The sequence below is a fragment of the Petromyzon marinus genome, chromosome 42, assembly GCF_048934315.1.
Source record: "Petromyzon marinus isolate PM22_M1 ecotype Great Lakes invasive population chromosome 42, UKy_Petmar_22M1.pri1.0, whole genome shotgun sequence".
Taxonomy (NCBI): domain Eukaryota; kingdom Metazoa; phylum Chordata; class Hyperoartia; order Petromyzontiformes; family Petromyzontidae; genus Petromyzon; species Petromyzon marinus.
In genome coordinates this window covers 5248188-5266765 of record NC_133708.1, presented here as the reverse complement: position 1 = coordinate 5266765, position 18578 = coordinate 5248188, and the positions used below count along the sequence as shown (strand labels likewise).

Below are 18578 nucleotides of genomic sequence, written 5' to 3'. Positions count from 1 at the left end.
CGAGTGAGAGATATCCCCCTTCATCGTGGCGATTAGCTTCACATTTCAGCCACGCCGTTTGAGACCCATTCAGAGTGGTGAGAAAGGTGCCCGTGGCTGTAAATGAGAGACGATGTCACAACGTGAGGCTGCACTGTGCAAATATAGCAGCTCACGGCCTACACCAGGGGTGGGGAACGTCCGGCCCCCTGGCCGTATGAGGCCCACGAAATCATTTGGTCTCTGGCCCTGCCAAGGCAACTGCAGGCGGGACTCGAAATTCAATAAATCTAGGAGCAAACCTGGAAAAGCAGTTGCGAGTAGCAGCAACATCAATTCCAGCTAACATCATCAACGCCTCACCAAAGAGAAGCAGTTCCAGCCATCACATTGGGCGTGAGTTAATTAAATGTTTGACCAAATTTAACGGGCTAATTTTTAAGTTGATGATTTTGTATGGCCCGCGATTGATGTTATAAATATCCAAATGGCCCTTGGCAGAAAAAAGGTTCCCCACCCCTGGATGCTCTGGGAGGAAACAACATCAATGGCGATGGCAGCAGCTGCAAGCAAAGGAAGAATTAGCAAGGAACACTGTGGATACACTTCTAAATATTAAGATGGACTCGTCCATCTGAACAAACTGTCAAATCTCTCTCCGTGGTGCTAACGTTAAAAAACGCCACTTTTTTCAAATTTCTTATTGTGGTTTTCACACCTGATGATGATTGCTTGTGTTGCAGTCGAAACGTCGTGATAATTTTATTGTTTTATATTTTTATTTTATTGTTTCCCTTCTACGGACTTTACCGAAAGAACCAAGAATTTGAATCCCTGCAGTCGCGAAAGCTTTAAATCAAAATTTACGTAGGAGAAGTTGAATGTCAAGCAACTGGGTCCTGACCAACCGATTAGAACACCATAGGGGCCGTCCATAAATGACGTCACGTACCTAGGGGGGGTCCGACATTTGTGACGATGTGTGACGAGGGGGGGGGGGGGGGGTTTGAGAAATGTGATGTCACGTCAAAATAAATATAGACAACACGTTCTACTTAATTAAATATACTTTTTAATAAATGTTGTCTCCTACATCATAGTGCAGCGCCACATTAAATACGCACTACAATGACAATAGTTTAAAGCGATTTGAAGCATGTTTTATATATATTTGGGGGGGGGGGGCAGAGCTTTGTGACGTCATATTTGAGGGGGGGGGTCTGACTTTTTGTGACGCCGTGTGACGAGGGGGGGTGAAAAATCGTCCAAAATAGCGTGACATCATTTATAGACGGCCCCACATTTTCAGAGGTCACTTCCAACAGCCCCACCTAATGGAAATATCACGAGCCGCCACTGCTCCTGACCCCCTTTGTCTTCCCAATACAATGCCTCATTACCCCCCCTCCCCCACAAGTTTTCTGTCGCCCCCCCAGCTAGGACCAGGACTACCCCAACCCATCCGTAACAATCCCTCCCGTTCGACTGCCATTAAAACAACACCACCACTTATAATCAGCCGATTATTCATTTACAATCATTATCATCTTACGTACAATGGTATAATTACTGTAAAGTGCGTTGGAAAAGGCGTTATATAAATCTAGCTAAGATGACGTGGCCCAATAACTTGGTGAACATCCGATAGCTTTTTACAAGGGAATACATTTGAACAAATCTTGTCATTGATTATCTCCAGAATACTCTTTGGTTCTATTCGGTAAAGTCACGTAACAAACCTCTAGATAGTCTGGTCCCTTCACCTGATGAAGGCCACTTGTGTTGTGGCCGAAACGTCCTGAATTTTTTTTATTTTTTGTTGTTTTTTACGTGACTTTACCGAATAGAACCAAAGAGCATGGATCATTGCAGTCACGAAAGCTTTACAGCTATCTCCAGAATGTTTAATCAAACACCAGTAGGAAGCATGCGCATTTGAAATGGCAATCATTGTGACTTAAAATCTCACATCACGAGCGTTAAATGTCCCTCCCCCACCCCCATATGGTTTGGTGTCCCAATACGAAAAGTCGTATTCAACACAGCACTTACTGCAAGTACAGCATATACCGGCTGATAAATGTTGATTCTGTTTTGTTTGAACAAAGGGAGTCCTGCCAAAGCAGGACGACGAAAAATTGTTTAAGACTCATTATAGTGTTCCTCTCCACGGAAATCTTTAGTAAAAGGCGAAAGATTTATTCGCTTTGAAGAGAAACCAGAGTAAAGTTTAACGCACCACTCTTAGATACTTATAGCAACGGAAGTTATATTTATCCTATGGGTCCTTTAATTCGTAACCACATTTTCATGAAATTGAACTTTCATATAATAAAATATTCATATAATAAATCTTAAAATTAGTGATTGTTTCATTCTTATTAATGTATCTACGCGAGGATTATTTAAGTAAAAGAAATAGTATACATACTCGATTTACTTCAGGCTGTGAATAAATTATAGGATTTGACCAATGGGGAGCCGTTTGGGCCTCTTTCCGCTCCCGGCTCCTCGCCAGGCGCGGTTTGTCCACTAGGGGGCGATGGGGCACCGCCCGAACCAACAACTGGAGATGAGAAATTATTTGATCATAAAATGTAAATTATTTCAACGTGAATTGCTTGCAACGCCGCGGTCTGATTTGTGCCTCGGGGAGGTTTAGGGGCAGCTGTGAAGGCGACCGAGTGAGAGATATCCCCCTTCTTCGTGGCGATCAGCTTCGCATTTCAGCCACGCCGTTTAAGACACATTCAGGGTGGTGAGAAAGGCGCACGTGGCTGTAAATGAGAGACGATGTCACAACGTGAGGCTGCACTGTGCAAATACAGCAGCTCACGGCCTACACCAGGCGTGGGGAACGTCCGGCCCGCTCACCGTATAAGGCCCGCGAAATCATTTGGTCTCTGGCCCTGCCAAGGCTACCGCAGGCAGGACTCGAAATTCAATAAATCTAGGAACAAACCAGGAAAAGCAGTTGGGAGTAGCAACATCATCATAAATTCCAGCTAACATCATCACACGCCTCGCCAAAGAGAAGCAGTTCCAGCCATCACATTGGGCGTGAGTTCATTAAATGTTTGACCAAATATAACGGGCTAATTTTTAAGTTGATAATTTTGTATGGCCCGCGATTGATGTTATAAATATCCAAATGGCCCTTGGCAGAAAAAAGGTTCCCCACCCCTGGACGCTCTGGGAGGAAACAACATCAATGGCAAGCAAACGAAGAATTAGCAAGGAACACTGTGGATACACTTCTAAATATTAAATTTGAAAGGTTGACTATGTAGGAGAAGTTGAATGTCAAGCAATTGGGTCCTGATCAACTGATTAGAACACCATAGGGGCCGTCCATAAATGACGTCACGTACCTAGGGGGGGTCCGACATTTGTGACGATGTGTGACGAGGGGGGGGGGGGTTGAGAAATGTGACGTCACATCAAAATGCGCAACTTTAAATACATATAGACAACACGTTCTACTTAATTAAATATACTTTTTTTAATATAAATGTTTTCTCCTACAACATCAGAGTGCAGCGCCACATTAAATCCGCACTACAATGGCAATAGTTTAAAGCGATTTGAAGCATGTCAACATCGCCACTGGGGAGACAAAGGCGGCCGGCCGTGGTGCTGGCCACCCACTCCCTCGTGTGCCGTGCCGGCCTTCATAGGTGCTCGCTAACAGCACTTGCCCCCTACAGTCTCACAGACTACACGGGGGATCTTTGTCTTTAGCCTGTGTGGGTGGGGGGCAGCGACTGTGTATCGATTCGCGCGCTGCGCTATGAACCCGGCGGCCCGAGTTCGATTCCCGCTCACGGCCGGTGACGATTATTTGAACCGGTCCTGGGCCTCAGCCTCAAACGAGTAAGTGGTGTGGTGTGTCAACATCGCCACTGGGGAAACAAAGGCGGCCGGCCGTGGTGAATCCAAGTCCCGGGCGACGCCGGGTAGTCAAGCTAGTATTTCGTAAATCTTGTGTTAGGTAACTTCGGTTATATACCTCTCTCTTTCGGTCTTGGTCGAAAGTGAAGTTAAACTTTCGGTTTCGGCTTCGGTTTCGGCCGAAAGTCAAATATTTTTACTTTCGGTCAGAAATTCAGTTTCGGTCGGCCTCTACCTTGGTGGCACTGATGGGGGTTACCGCTGCCCATTGCTCATTTGTACAGGGAGGCATTTTAACTGCGAGTGTTCGAATAATTAGTGCCCATCTGATAAAAGTTGCGTGTAATTATTTAAGCGTGCACGCGAGTTCCCCTTAGGGTCTCCACCCATCAAGCATCAACAAGCTGTTCTATCGAGGATACCATCTATATAAAGGATATGTGATCGGGGTTATTCGCTTCCAATTACAGTTCAGTGATTCCATGGCACACGATCGAACTCGGCTATCAGGAGATAAAATATGATTTTGTTTTATCAACGAGAGCAAGACGAGTCTCAATTGCGAGAGTGACCTGGGGCATTATCCTGCCCCAGGTAGGAGGCGTTGATAACTGCAGTTGTGCATAATTCCGATTGCGGTGCTTTGCGGTGCAAGTTTTCGTATTTTGGAAAGTTGGGACCCCGACACCGACACACACAATGGGCCCACTCTTGTGAATGACGTCGCTGGATTTTGAACGTCCACTCTTGAAGTAGACGAGGATACCGTGACCATACCGTGAACATACCGTGTCAACCCGTACGGTTTCACCGTCGTCTTCTTCTTGTGCAGGGAAATCGAGTTTCATGATATGGCGTACAGACGTTTAAACATTTTATTATATGAAAGCTCAATTTAATGAAAATGTGGTCACGAAGTAAAGACCCCATAGGATAAAAATAACTTGAGTTCATATAAGTACCTAAGAGTGGTGCGTTACACTTTACTCTGGTTTCTCTTCAGAGCGAATCAATCTTTCGCCTTTTACTAAAGATTTCCGTGGAGAGGAACACTCTAATGAGTCTTAAACAATTTTTCGTCGTCCTGCTTTGTCAGGACTCCCTTTTTTTAAAACAAAACAGAATCAACATTTTGGTGACGTTTATTCTGTACTTGCAGCAAGTGCTGTGTTGAATACGACGTTTCGTATTGGGACACCAAACCATGTGGGGGTGGGGGGGATATTTTCCGCTCATGATGTGAGATTTTAAGTCATAAAGAAGAGTTTAACGAAAGTGTACAGCACACAATGATAGCCATTTCAAATGCGCATGCTTCCTACTTGTGTTTGATTAAACATTCTGGAGATTATAAATTACAAGATTTGTTAAAATATATTCCCTTGTAAAAAGCTATCGAATATTTACCAAGTTATTGGGCCACGTCATCTTAGCTAGATTTATATAACGCCTTTTCTAACGCACTTTACAGCAATTATAACATTGCACGCAAGATGATGATTGTAAATGAATCATCGGCTGATTGTAAGTGCTGTTTTTTAATGTCAGTCGAACGGGAGGGTTTGTTACGGAGGGGTTGGGATAGTCCTGGTCTTAGCTGGGTGGGGGTGACATAAAACTTGGGGGGGAGGGGGGGTAATGAGGCATTGTGTCAGGAGCATATTTCCTTTAGGTGGGGCTGTTGTAAGTGACCTCTGAAAATGCGGGGTTCTAATCGCTTGATCAGGACCCAGTTGCTTGACATTCAACTTCTCCTACATAGACAACCTTTCAAATTTAATATTTAGAAGTGACTCCACTTCTAAATATTAAATTTAAATATTGCTTGCAGCTGCTGCCATCGCCATTGATGTTGTTTCCTTCCAGAGCGTCCAGGAGTGGGGAACCTTTTTTTCTGCCAAGGGCCATTTGGATATTTATAACATCAGTCGCGGGCCATACAAAATTATCAACTTAAATATTAGCCCGGTATATTTGGTCAAACATTTAATTAACTCACGCCCAATGTGATGGCTGGAACTGCTTCTCTTTGGTGAGGCGTTATGTTAGCTGGAATTTATGATGATGTTGCTACTCCCAACTGCTTTTCCAGGTTTGCTCCTAGATTTATTGAATTTCGAGTCCCGCCTGCGGTAGTCTTGGCAGGGCCAGAGACCAAATGTTTTCGTGGGCCTTATACGGCCCGCGGGCCGGACGTTCCCCACCCCTGGTGTAGACCGTGAGCTGCTATAATTGCACAGTGCAGCCTCACGTTGTGACATCGTCTCTCATTTACAGCTACGGGCGCATTTCTTACCGCCATGAATGGGTCTCAAACGGCGTGGCTGAAATGTGAAGTGATCGCCACGATGAAGGGGGATATCTCTCACTCTGTCGTCTTCACAGCTGCGCCGAGACCTCCCCGAGGCACAAATCAGACCGCGGCGTTGCAAGCAATTCACGTTGAAATAATTTACATTTTATGATAAAATAATTTCTCATCTCTAGTTGTTGGTTCGGGCGGTGCCCCACCGCCCCCTAGTGGACAAACCGCGCCTGTCCAGGAGCCAGGAGAGGGGAAGAGGCCCAAACCGCTCCCCATTGGTCAAATACTATAATTTATGCACAGCGTGAAGTAAATAGAGTATGTATACTATTTCTTTTACTTAAATAACCCTCGCGTAGATACATTAATAAGAATGAAACAATCACTAATTTAAAGAAGTTTATATATAAATATTTGATTATATGAAAGTTCAATTGAATGAAAATGTGGTCACGAAGTAAAGGCCCCATAGGATAAAGATATCGGGAGTTCATATAAGTACCTAAGAGTGGTGCGCTAAACTTTACTCTGGTTTCTCTTCAGAGCGAATAAATCTTTCGCCTTTTACTAAAGATTTCCGTGGAGAGGAACACTCTAATGAGTCTTAAACAATTTTTCGTCGTCCTGCTTTGTCAGGACTCCCTTTTTTTAAAACAAAACAGAATCAACATTTTGGTGACGTTTCTTCTGTACTTGCAGTGCTGTGTTGAATACGACGTTTCGTATTGGGACACCAAACCATGTTGGGGAGGATATTTTCCGCTCGTGATGTGAGATTTTAAGTCATAAAGAAGGGTTTAACGAAAGTGTACAGCACACAATGATAGCCATTTCAAATGCGCATGCTTCCTACTTGTGTTTGATTAAACATTTTGGAGATAATAAATTACAAGTTTTGTTAAAATGTATTCCCTTGTAAAAAGCTATCGAATATTTACCAAGTTATTGGGCCACGTCATCTTAGCTAGATTTATATAACGCCTTTTCTAACGCACTTTACAGCAATTATAACATTGCACGCAAGATGATGATTGTAAATGAATCATTGGCTGATTGTAAGTGCTGTTGTTTTAATGTCAGTCGAACGGGAGGGTTTGTTACGGAGGGGTTGGGATAGTCCTGGTCTTAGCTGGGTGGGGGTGACATAAAACTTGGGGGGGAGGGGGGGTAATGAGGCATTGTGTCAGGAGCATATTTCCTTTAGGTGGGGCTGTTGTAAGTGACCTCTGAAAATGCGGGGTTCTAATCGCTTGATCAGGACCCAGTTGCTTGACATTCAACTTCTCCTACATAGACAACCTTTCAAATTTAATATTTAGAAGTGACTCCACTTCTAAATATTAAATTTAAATATTGCTTGCAGCTGCTGCCATCGCCATTGATGTTGTTTCCTTCCAGAGCGTCCAGGAGTGGGGAACCTTTTTTTCTGCCAAGGGCCATTTGGATATTTATAACATCAGTCGCGGGCCATACAAAATTATCAACTTAAATATTAGCCCGGTATATTTGGTCAAACATTTAATTAACTCACGCCCAATGTGATGGCTGGAACTGCTTCTCTTTGGTGAGGCGTTATGTTAGCTGGAATTTATGATGATGTTGCTACTCCCAACTGCTTTTCCAGGTTTGCTCCTAGATTTATTGAATTTCGAGTCCCGCCTGCGGTAGTCTTGGCAGGGCCAGAGACCAAATGTTTTCGTGGGCCTTATACGGCCCGCGGGCCGGACGTTCCCCACCCCTGGTGTAGACCGTGAGCTGCTATAATTGCACAGTGCAGCCTCACGTTGTGACATCGTCTCTCATTTACAGCTACGGGCGCATTTCTTACCGCCATGAATGGGTCTCAAACGGCGTGGCTGAAATGTGAAGTGATCGCCACGATGAAGGGGGATATCTCTCACTCTGTCGTCTTCACAGCTGCGCCGAGACCTCCCCGAGGCACAAATCAGACCGCGGCGTTGCAAGCAATTCACGTTGAAATAATTTACATTTTATGATAAAATAATTTCTCATCTCTAGTTGTTGGTTCGGGCGGTGCCCCACCGCCCCCTAGTGGACAAACCGCGCCTGTCCAGGAGCCAGGAGAGGGGAAGAGGCCCAAACCGCTCCCCATTGGTCAAATACTATAATTTATGCACAGCGTGAAGTAAATAGAGTATGTATACTATTTCTTTTACTTAAATAACCCTCGCGTAGATACATTAATAAGAATGAAACAATCACTAATTTAAAGAAGTTTATATATAAATATTTGATTATATGAAAGTTCAATTGAATGAAAATGTGGTCACGAAGTAAAGGCCCCATAGGATAAAGATAGCGGGAGTTCATATAAGTACCTAAGAGTGGTGCGCTAAACTTTACTCTGGTTTCTCTTCAGAGCGAATAAATCTTTCGCCTTTTACTAAAGATTTCCGTGGAGAGGAACACTCTAATGAGTCTTAAACAATTTTTCGTCGTCCTGCTTTGTCAGGACTCCCTTTTTTTAAAACAAAACAGAATCAACATTTTGGTGACGTTTCTTCTGTACTTGCAGTGCTGTGTTGAATACGACGTTTCGTATTGGGACACCAAACCATGTTGGGGAGGATATTTTCCGCTCGTGATGTGAGATTTTAAGTCATAAAGAAGGGTTTAACGAAAGTGTACAGCACACAATGATAGCCATTTCAAATGCGCATGCTTCCTACTTGTGTTTGATTAAACATTTTGGAGATAATAAATTACAAGTTTTGTTAAAATGTATTCCCTTGTAAAAAGCTATCGAATATTTACCAAGTTATTGGGCCACGTCATCTTAGCTAGATTTATATAACGCCTTTTCTAACGCACTTTACAGCAATTATAACATTGCACGCAAGATGATGATTGTAAATGAATCATCGGCTGATTGTAAGTGCTGTTGTTTTAATGTCAGTCGAACGGGAGGGTTTGTTACGGAGGGGTTGGGATAGTCCTGGTCTTAGCTGGGTGGGGGTGACATAAAACTTGGGGGGGAGGGGGGGTAATGAGGCATTGTGTCAGGAGCATATTTCCTTTAGGTGGGGCTGTTGTAAGTGACCTCTGAAAATGCGGGGTTCTAATCGCTTGATCAGGACCCAGTTGCTTGACATTCAACTTCTCCTACATAGACAACCTTTCAAATTTAATATTTAGAAGTGACTCCACTTCTAAATATTAAATTTAAATATTGCTTGCAGCTGCTGTCATCGCCATTGATGTTATTTCCTTCCAGAGCGTGCAGGGGTGGGGAACCTTTTTTCTGCTAAGGGCCATTTGGATATTTATAACATCAATCGCGGGCCATACAAAATCATCAACTTAAAAATTAGCCCGTTAAATTTGGTCAAACATTAAATTAAGGCACGCCCAATGTGATGGCTGGAACTGCTTCTCTTTGGTGAGGAGTTGATAATGTTAGCTGGTATTAATGATGTTGCTGCTACTCGCAACTGATTTTCCAGGTTTGCTCCTAGATTTATTGAATTTCGAGTCCCGCCTGCGGTAGCCTTGGCAGGGCCAGAGACCAAATGATTTTGCGGGCCTCATACGGCCAGCGGGCCGGACGTTCCCCACGCCTGGTGTAGGCCGTGAGCTGCTATATTTGCACAATGCAACCTCCCGTTGTGACATCGTCTTTCATTTACAGCAACGGGCGCCTTTCTCACCGACCGAATGGGTCTCAAACGGCGTGGCTGAAATGTGAAGCTGATCGCCACGATGAAGGGGGATATCTCTCACTCTGTCGCCTTCACAGCTGCGCCGAGACCTCCCCGAGGCACAAATCAGACCGCGGCGTTGCAAGCAATTCACGTTGAAATAATTTACATTTTATGATAAAATAATTTCTCATCTCTAGTTGTTGGTTCGGGCGGTGCCCCACCGCCCCCTAGTGGACAAACCGCGCCTGTCCAGGAGCCAGGAGAGGGGAAGAGGCCCAAACCGCTCCCCATTGGTCAAATACTATAATTTATGCACAGCGTGAAGTAAATAGAGTATGTATACTATTTCTTTTACTTAAATAACCCTCGCGTAGATACATTAATAAGAATGAAACAATCACTAATTTAAAGAAGTTTATATATAAATATTTGATTATATGAAAGTTCAATTGAATGAAAATGTGGTCACGAAGTAAAGGCCCCATAGGATAAAGATAGCGGGAGTTCATATAAGTACCTAAGAGTGGTGCGCTAAACTTTACTCTGGTTTCTCTTCAGAGCGAATAAATCTTTCGCCTTTTACTAAAGATTTCCGTGGAGAGGAACACTCTAATGAGTCTTAAACAATTTTTCGTCGTCATGCTTTGTCAGGACTCCCTTTTTTTAAAACAAAACAGAATCAACATTTTGGTGACGTTTCTTCTGTACTTGCAGCAAGTGCTGTGTTGAATACGACGTTTCGTATTGGGACACCAAACCATGTTGGGGAGGATATTTTCCGCTCGTGATGTGAGATTTTAAGTCATAAAGAAGGGTTTAACGAAAGTGTACAGCACACAATGATAGCCATTTCAAATGCGCATGCTTCCTACTTGTGTTTGATTAAACATTCTGGAGATAATAAATTACAAGTTTTGTTAAAATGTATTCCCTTGTAAAAAGCTATCGAATATTTACCAAGTTATTGGGCCACGTCATCTTAGCTAGATTTATATAACGCCTTTTCTAACGCACTTTACAGCAATTATAACATTGCACGCAAGATGATGATTGTAAATGAATCATCGGCTGATTGTAAGTGCTGTTGTTTTAATGTCAGTCGAACGGGAGGGTTTGTTACGGAGGGGTTGGGATAGTCCTGGTCTTAGCTGGGTGGGGGTGACATAAAACTTGGGGGGGAGGGGGGGTAATGAGGCATTGTGTCAGGAGCATATTTCCTTTAGGTGGGGCTGTTGTAAGTGACCTCTGAAAATGCGGGGTTCTAATCGCTTGATCAGGACCCAGTTGCTTGACATTCAACTTCTCCTACATAGACAACCTTTCAAATTTAATATTTAGAAGTGACTCCACTTCTAAATATTAAATTTAAATATTGCTTGCAGCTGCTGTCATCGCCATTGATGTTATTTCCTTCCAGAGCGTGCAGGGGTGGGGAACCTTTTTTCTGCTAAGGGCCATTTGGATATTTATAACATCAATCGCGGGCCATACAAAATCATCAACTTAAAAATTAGCCCGTTAAATTTGGTCAAACATTAAATTAAGGCACGCCCAATGTGATGGCTGGAACTGCTTCTCTTTGGTGAGGCGTTGATAATGTTAGCTGGTATTAATGATGTTGCTGCTACTCGCAACTGATTTTCCAGGTTTGCTCCTAGATTTATTGAATTTCGAGTCCCGCCTGCGGTAGCCTTGGCAGGGCCAGAGACCAAATGATTTTGCGGGCCTCATACGGCCAGCGGGCCGGACGTTCCCCACGCCTGGTGTAGGCCGTGAGCTGCTATATTTGCACAATGCAACCTCCCGTTGTGACATCGTCTTTCATTTACAGCAACGGGCGCCTTTCTCACCGACCGAATGGGTCTCAAACGGCGTGGCTGAAATGTGAAGCTGATCGCCACGATGAAGGGGGATATCTCTCACTCTGTCGCCTTCACAGCTGCGCCGAGACCTCCCCGAGGCACAAATCAGACCGCGGCGTTGCAAGCAATTCACGTTGAAATAATTTACATTTTATGATAAAATAATTTCTCATCTCTAGTTGTTGGTTCGGGCGGTGCCCCACCGCCCCCTAGTGGACAAACCGCGCCTGTCCAGGAGCCAGGAGAGGGGAAGAGGCCCAAACCGCTCCCCATTGGTCAAATACTATAATTTATGCACAGCGTGAAGTAAATAGAGTATGTATACTATTTCTTTTACTTAAATAACCCTCGCGTAGATACATTAATAAGAATGAAACAATCACTAATTTAAAGAAGTTTATATATAAATATTTGATTATATGAAAGTTCAATTGAATGAAAATGTGGTCACGAAGTAAAGGCCCCATAGGATAAAGATAGCGGGAGTTCATATAAGTACCTAAGAGTGGTGCGTTAAACTTTACTCTGGTTTCTCTTCAGAGCGAATAAATCTTTCGCCTTTTACTAAAGATTTCCGTGGAGAGGAACACTCTAATGAGTCTTAAACAATTTTTCGTGGTCCTGCTTTGTCAGGACTCCCTTTTTTTAAAACAAAACAGAATCAACATTTTTGTGACGTTTATGCTGTACTTGCAGTAAGTGTTGTGTTGAATAGGACTTTTCGTATTGGGACACCAAACCATGTTGGGGGGGATATTTTCTGCTCGTGATGTGAGATTTTAAGTCATAAAGAAGAGTTTAACGAAAGTGTACAGCACACAATGATAGCCATTTCAAATGCGCATGCTTCCTACTTGTGTTTGATTAAACATTCTGGAGATAATAAATTACAAGATTTGTTAAAATGTATTCCCTTGTAAAAAGCTATCGAATATTTACAAAGTTTCTTTTTTCTAACGCACAGCAATTATAACATTGCACGCAAGATGATGATTGTAAATGAATCATCGGCTGATTGTAAGTGCTGTTGTTTTAATGTCAGTCGAACGGGAGGGTTTGTTACGGAGGGGTTGGGATAGTCCTGGTCTTAGCTGGGTGGGGGTGACATAAAACTTGGGGGGGAGGGGGGGGTAATGAGGCATTGTGTCAGGAGCATATTTCCTTTAGGTGGGGCTGTTGTAAGTGACCTCTGAAAATGCGGGGTTCTAATCGCTTGATCAGGACCCAGTTGCTTGACATTCAACTTCTCCTACATAGACAACCTTTCAAATTTAATATTTAGAAGTGACTCCACTTCTAAATATTAAATTTAAATATTGCTTGCAGCTGCTGTCATCGCCATTGATGTTATTTCCTTCCAGAGCGTGCAGGGGTGGGGAACCTTTTTTCTGCTAAGGGCCATTTGGATATTTATAACATCAATCGCGGGCCATACAAAATCATCAACTTAAAAATTAGCCCGTTAAATTTGGTCAAACATTAAATTAAGTCACGCCCAATGTGATGGCTGGAACTGCTTCTCTTTGGTGAGGCGTTGATAATGTTAGCTGGTATTAATGATGTTGCTGCTACTCGCAACTGATTTTCCAGGTTTGCTCCTAGATTTATTGAATTTCGAGTCCCGCCTGCGGTAGCCTTGGCAGGGCCAGAGACCAAATGATTTTGCGGGCCTCATACGGCCAGCGGGCCGGACGTTCCCCACACCTGGTGTAGGCCGTGAGCTGCTATATTTGCACAATGCAACCTCCCGTTGTGACATCGTCTTTCATTTACAGCAACGGGCGCCTTTCTCACCGACCGAATGGGTCTCAAACGGCGTGGCTGAAATGTGAAGCTGATCGCCACGATGAAAGGGGATATCTCTCACTCGGTCGCCTTCACAGCTGCGCCGAGACCTCCCCGAGGCACAAATCAGACCGCGGCGTTGCAAGCAATTCACGTTGAAATAATTTACATTTTATGATAAAATAATTTCTCATCTCTAGTTGTTGGCTCGGGCGGTGCCCCACCGCCCCCTAGTGGACAAACCGCGCCTGTCCAGGAGCCAGGAGAGGGGAAGAGGCCCAAACCGCTCCCCATTGGTCAAATACTATAATTTATGCACAGCGTGAAGTAAATAGAGTATGTATACTATTTCTTTTACTTAAATAACCCTCGCGTAGATACATTAATAAGAATGAAACAATCACTAATTTAAAGAAGTTTATATATAAATATTTGATTATATGAAAGTTCAATTGAATGAAAATGTGGTCACGAAGTAAAGGCCCCATAGGATAAAGATAGCGAGAGTTCATATAAGTACCTAAGAGTGGTGCGCTAAACTTTACTCTGGTTTCTCTTCAGAGCGAATAAATCTTTCGCCTTTTACTAAAGATTTCCGTGGAGAGGAACACTCTAATGAGTCTTAAACAATTTTTCGTGGTCCTGCTTTGTCAGGACTCCCTTTTTTTAAAACAAAACAGAATCAACATTTTGGTGACGTTTATGCTGTACTTGCAGTAAGTGCTGTGTTGAATAGGACTTTTCGTATTGGGACACCAAACCATGTGGGGGTGGGGGGGATATTTTCCGCTCGTGTTGTGAGATTTTAACTGGTATTGATGATGTTGCTACTCCCAACTGCTTTTCCAGGTTTGCTCTTAGATTTATTGAATTTCGAGTCCCGCCTGCGGTTGCTTTGGCAGGGCCAGAGACCAAATGATTTCGCAGGCCTTATACGGCCAGCGGGCCGGACGTTGCCCACCCTTGGTGTAGGCTGTGAGCTGCTATATTTGCACAGTGTAGCCTCACGTTGTGACATCGTCTCTCATTTACAGCCACGGGCACCTTTCTCACTGCCCTGAATGGGTCTCAAACGGCGTGGCTGAAATGCGAAGCTGATCGGAACAATGAAGGGGGATATTGTGGTGCCGCCGCAGCGGAGCCGCTCCGTCGGGGCCGTGCCCACCGCCGTGACACCGCCACCGGGGAGTGACGGTGCCGATGCGGCGCGCCCTTCGCTGCCTCCCCCCACCCCACATGAATGCACGCACACCCCACGTAGAGCTGGGAGGGAAGGTCACCTGGCCGACAGGTTTTTATCCAGAAGCCCCTAATGGGATCAAGCTTCATGGCTTCCTGCGGCCGGGAAATTGGGCGATCTACCCCCGAGGCTGACATGCACCGCGGCGCCGTGACCTGACATTAAAGTTACGTGGTCACGGCAAAGGCCGTTGAGCTACCGCGAGTGAAAACCGCACACACACAAACACGAGTCAGTGGGCTGATAGCGGGAAGAACGGAGAGAGGACGTCCGAGAAACCACCATGGTGACACCACCAGAGCATGATCAAAGTACTGGAGAAGGCGGGAAAATCCGGGCCTCCGATTGGGTAGGAGGCCAAGGGGCGTACGGAACTGAATGCCTGTTGTTATAGATAGGATTAGGAACTGAATGCCTTTTGTTATAGGTGAGATTACGGATCCAAATAACAACGGGACAGGAACATTCCGACATCTGAATGGACAGGGCGGCACGAGTGCGGAAGCAACTGAATGCTTTTTGTTATAGGTGAGATTATGGATCCCAAATGTCAAAGGGACAGAAATATCTCAGCCTCCGATTGGACAGAGGGGCACGAGTGCAGGAACGACTGAATGCCTTTTGTTATCGGTGGGATTAGGGATCCGAATGTCAAAGGGACAGAAATATCTCAGCCTGCAAATGGACAAAAGGGCACGGGCGAGCAATTGCAGGGTCCGCGGAATGCCTTTTGTGATAGGTAGGATAAAAGGCAGGTGATTGAGACAGTAAAGGCAGAGTTCTTCCAGTCATCGAAGTCCACGGAGCCTTGGAGCCGGCCGCTCGGATCGTCCGTGTGACGAGTTTAGCGCAGCCAGGCACGATCTTCTACGGAGACGACCCACAGCGTCGCCCTTCTACAAACTTCCAGCGCATCAGAGAGGATGTAAGCATAAGTAAGAGAGAGAGAGGTGAGTGTGGGGCTATTAATCGAGGGTAGAAAGCGGAGCGATAGGCAGGATAAATTAGCGGGATATTCGCGGGGGATAAAACCGCTAATAGAGGCTAAAACTGTGTCGTGGTCGCTGTGAGTACGAAGAGGGAGGCGGAGTGCTTTGTGCTCGCGCGCATACGCGGCTGTTTGCGGCGAATAAAGGAGTGTAGCGTCTGGTGATTGCGTGCACGCACGGTTGTTTACAACGAGGCGGAGTGCTTAACGTGCGCGTGCCTACGCGGCTGTTTATGGGAGTGCTTGGTGTTTGCGTACCCGTGCGACTGTTTACGGGAGTGTCTTGCGGTCGCGTGCATGCGCGGTTGTCTATAGTGAAGCGGAGAGCTAAACGCCTGGTGTGCGCGTACACGCGCGGCTGTTTAAACGGCCCTTTAAATCGGAGCGGAGTGACTCCCTCCAATCAGCAGCGCGCGCATGGCAGACATCCCTGCCCCCTCACCCCCGACCCCAACTCCCTCGCGTGTAATTGGTGTACGGGGCTCGGCAGGTAGCAGCGTCGGGTTTATTATTGCCAGGGCTCGTAGGACGTGTGTGAGAGCGGATCCCGGGGCTAAATTCCGGCTGCGGAGTCACGCGTCGGCGCGCTATACCCATCTGTGTCCGTGCGGGACGGAGTCTTGCTTCGCGAGCACGCTCACCGCAGCACGCCGCCGATCTCGCGTAGCGCGCTGCAAGCGCAAAGCGTACGAGCCACTAATTGAGCCATGCCTACGCGGTCGGTAGCAAAGTCAGGGGCCCCGGGGGGGTGAGGAGGTGGAGGTAGCTAACCCGAACCCCACAGAACAACCGTGGTATTTTGATTTAACTGCTATTTTGTAGTACAGTACCTTAAATTATAACGAGCTCTATTTCATCTCGAGAGGCTGTCGCGATGCGATCGGACCACCTGTCGATAGACGAACTGGTGAACGCCGTTGTCGAGAATATAAATAGCTAAATAAATAGCAGCAATAAAGGAGATGTTGAGCGAGAATTAGAGTCTGTGATGGTTCGGACACGTGGCCAAGAAGGCCGCAAGAACACGTTAAGAAAGTTAATAAAAATGGAAAGACAGAAATAAGTGGGACATTGCGAGAAGTTGCCTCACAAAGAACACGAGAGCCACGTCGTGGAAATGCAGAATCACTGAACCACAATTAATAGCTTGAAAGCATTTAGCGTGGGGCCGTTGAAACTGCGGGGCCCGTAGCATATGCTACTTCTCCTACTAGGATAATCCGGCACTGCTCACACAGGGTCGTATTTTACCAAATACCTTTCGCAAGCCCTTCTTCAGGCACCGTCTAAACTGCTCATCTCTGATTCCATAGATAAAAGAGCCCAGAAACCTGGGAATGACAAACATGACCACGTACATGCTCATTTGAAGGACTGCAGTTGCCATTTCCTCATCTGAGACGTCCCAGCATTCGTAGATGGGAATGGCCAAAAGGGTACTCAGGTAGAGAATCAGCTGCAGAACGTGGAGCTGGATGGTCTTGCGGGCCTTATCGAAGCTCGACTGATGCACCGAGGCGTTCTTAGCAGCGCGGATCACCCCCACGTAGCTTGCGATGGTGATGGCGCTGGAGATGATGAGCAGCACCACTGACTCGGTGATCCGCAAGCAGATGAATGTGTAAGCATTTCTGAAGAGTTTTCCCAGATGCAAATTGTTGCAGTCGGACACGGTGGGGAATAACGAGAGGTCGTTCATGAAGAAGAAACAGGCCTCGATGAGCGTGGAGATGCTCGGAATGATCCAGATGACAACCAGACACCTGGGAAGAATTCAAACACTGGGAATAAGGATACGGAGGGTGGGAGGGGGGTAGAAGTTTGTGCATTTGTATCATGCTAAGATACCTCAACATCTCAAAAGGCCTTACATTTCATATAATCTAAAACATTACTTTTCCCTGCGGCAATCTAGCCAAGGGGACCCCCAGTGGTGACCACCACAAATGAGGAAGTCTTACTCAGAGACCCATAGATAAAGATTAATAATTCACCTTTATAGGACACTTAACATCTCAAAGTGCTTTATAGGTCATCTCATCCATTCCATCGTGCCACGACATTCTAGCTTGCTGTATCCTGCTGTATACAAGGTATACAAGGTATACAGCAGCAGTGGCCAGTAATGCATGTGTAATAACCGAAAATGATCCCAAGCCAATGTGCAGCCTAACGGCTCGTTCGAAAATAGACCAAGGTCTCCGATTGACCGAAAGAGGCCTCCACTGGGATTGGTCGGGAGGTGGGCTTTAAAGAGATTGGAGGAAAAGGGGTTTGGACGAAAATAGGGGATCCGTTAGAGAAGAGGGAGAAGGATTTTCTAAGGGAAAAACACAAGGACAGGAAAGTTCGAGAGAGGGGGCTCAAGGAGCATAAAAGGGGAGAGCATGAAGTTACGAGCCGCCGAATGAAGATCCGGGCCGAGTATAGTCACCGTGTCTTAAATAAAGAGGCTCCAAGAATACACTCGTCGGTGTCATTGCACATGTACATGTCTGCATAACTTATTTCACACAGTACGTAACCAACGGTGCTAATTGGATGTGCGGGGGAAGGACAACAAACTGAACTCAAAAAAGCAGTAAATGGATCTCGTCTATTAGTAGGGGCGATGTTGCAATGGGGGTTTTTTGTTCCCCCCAACGAAGCAAATTGTGGGTAATTAAAAAATATCGGGATTGTGACATCGGCACACATGGTTACCTCATTTTCAAATCAAGTCACGGGATCTCTCATATCCACTGTCAAGCAGACGGCACGTTTATTTTTTTCATGCAACACATGCAGTCGTAACCAGGGAATCTGTGCACCTCTGCAACATACCGTAATGGCGGTATTCAATCTTCCACGTAACCACCCACAAAAT

General features: G+C 45.4%; 7 non-coding genes across 7 annotated transcripts; 6 read left to right on the top strand and 1 right to left on the bottom strand.

Moving 5' to 3' along the window:
• Positions 1–2089: 2089 nt before the first annotated feature.
• LOC116951318 (U5 spliceosomal RNA) lies at positions 2090–2206 on the bottom strand. Its single transcript, XR_004404167.2, has one exon. It is a non-coding gene; the product is annotated as a U5 spliceosomal RNA (small nuclear RNA).
• Positions 2207–4853: 2647 nt separating this feature from the next.
• On the top strand, positions 4854–4970 carry LOC116951332 (U5 spliceosomal RNA). Its single transcript, XR_004404181.1, has one exon. It is a non-coding gene; the product is annotated as a U5 spliceosomal RNA (small nuclear RNA).
• A 1728-nt stretch (positions 4971–6698) lies between these two features.
• Positions 6699–6815, top strand: LOC116951330 (U5 spliceosomal RNA). Its single transcript, XR_004404179.2, has one exon. It is a non-coding gene; the product is annotated as a U5 spliceosomal RNA (small nuclear RNA).
• Positions 6816–8535: 1720 nt separating this feature from the next.
• On the top strand, positions 8536–8652 carry LOC116951317 (U5 spliceosomal RNA). Its single transcript, XR_004404166.2, has one exon. It is a non-coding gene; the product is annotated as a U5 spliceosomal RNA (small nuclear RNA).
• A 1723-nt stretch (positions 8653–10375) lies between these two features.
• LOC116951342 (U5 spliceosomal RNA) lies at positions 10376–10492 on the top strand. Its single transcript, XR_004404191.2, has one exon. It is a non-coding gene; the product is annotated as a U5 spliceosomal RNA (small nuclear RNA).
• Positions 10493–12219: 1727 nt separating this feature from the next.
• On the top strand, positions 12220–12336 carry LOC116951321 (U5 spliceosomal RNA). The gene has a single exon (XR_004404170.2). It is a non-coding gene; the product is annotated as a U5 spliceosomal RNA (small nuclear RNA).
• Positions 12337–14025: 1689 nt separating this feature from the next.
• LOC116951337 (U5 spliceosomal RNA) lies at positions 14026–14142 on the top strand. The gene has a single exon (XR_004404186.2). It is a non-coding gene; the product is annotated as a U5 spliceosomal RNA (small nuclear RNA).
• The last annotated feature ends 4436 nt before the right edge of the window (positions 14143–18578 follow it).